Raw genomic sequence first — 533 nt, 5'->3', positions numbered from 1 at the left:
AAAAAAAAAAACTTAAACTACATAAAGTTGAAGTATATCATAATTGTTTTGTAATATCCCCTGGAGTACACAGTTCTGCCATACAGAAATAGACTTGACAAAGTGAAAACTCCTTAATGCGAATTTTGTGACACGGAACACAAAGTTTAGAAAGCCAGAAGAACAACTTCAGCACCCAATCTGGCTGGCTGACATGTTGGGAGAAAAACTATAAAAGATGTTATTAACTGTAAGAATCTCACAAATGTTCTGTTTCCAAGTGGGCAAGGATGTAAAGCACCGATGAATGTACACACAAAGTGGTTATGTGTATTGACATGTGGATTCTTACTTTAGGTTATTGGCAGCCCTAAGTATAAGAGGCTGCTTGGATACCATGCAAACTAATTACAAATGTAAAATACCATTGTTGTTTGTCAAAATGTAACTGCTGTTAATTTGTAACTGCTGTTTAAAACATTGAATTCCACCCCCAAAATGGCAAAATTCTGCAATTTACAGATGTGTTTTAGATTACACAAACAATTGGGCAA

The 533-nt window shown here is 34.9% G+C and overlaps 1 protein-coding gene across 2 annotated transcripts in view; it reads left to right on the top strand.

The window, feature by feature from the left end:
- sstr1b (somatostatin receptor 1b) overlaps positions 1-153 on the top strand; it is a 26213-nt gene extending 26060 nt beyond the window's left edge. For both annotated transcript variants that reach the window (XM_032544478.1, XM_032544477.1), the window contains exon 2: positions 1-153. This exon is cut by the window's left edge and continues 2295 nt beyond it. The gene's annotated coding sequence lies outside the window, so the exon portion shown is untranslated.
- The last annotated feature ends 380 nt before the right edge of the window (positions 154-533 follow it).

This window comes from Etheostoma spectabile, chromosome 19 (assembly GCF_008692095.1).
Source record: "Etheostoma spectabile isolate EspeVRDwgs_2016 chromosome 19, UIUC_Espe_1.0, whole genome shotgun sequence".
NCBI lineage: Eukaryota > Metazoa > Chordata > Actinopteri > Perciformes > Percidae > Etheostoma > Etheostoma spectabile.
This window is presented reverse-complemented; position numbering and strand designations above follow the sequence as displayed.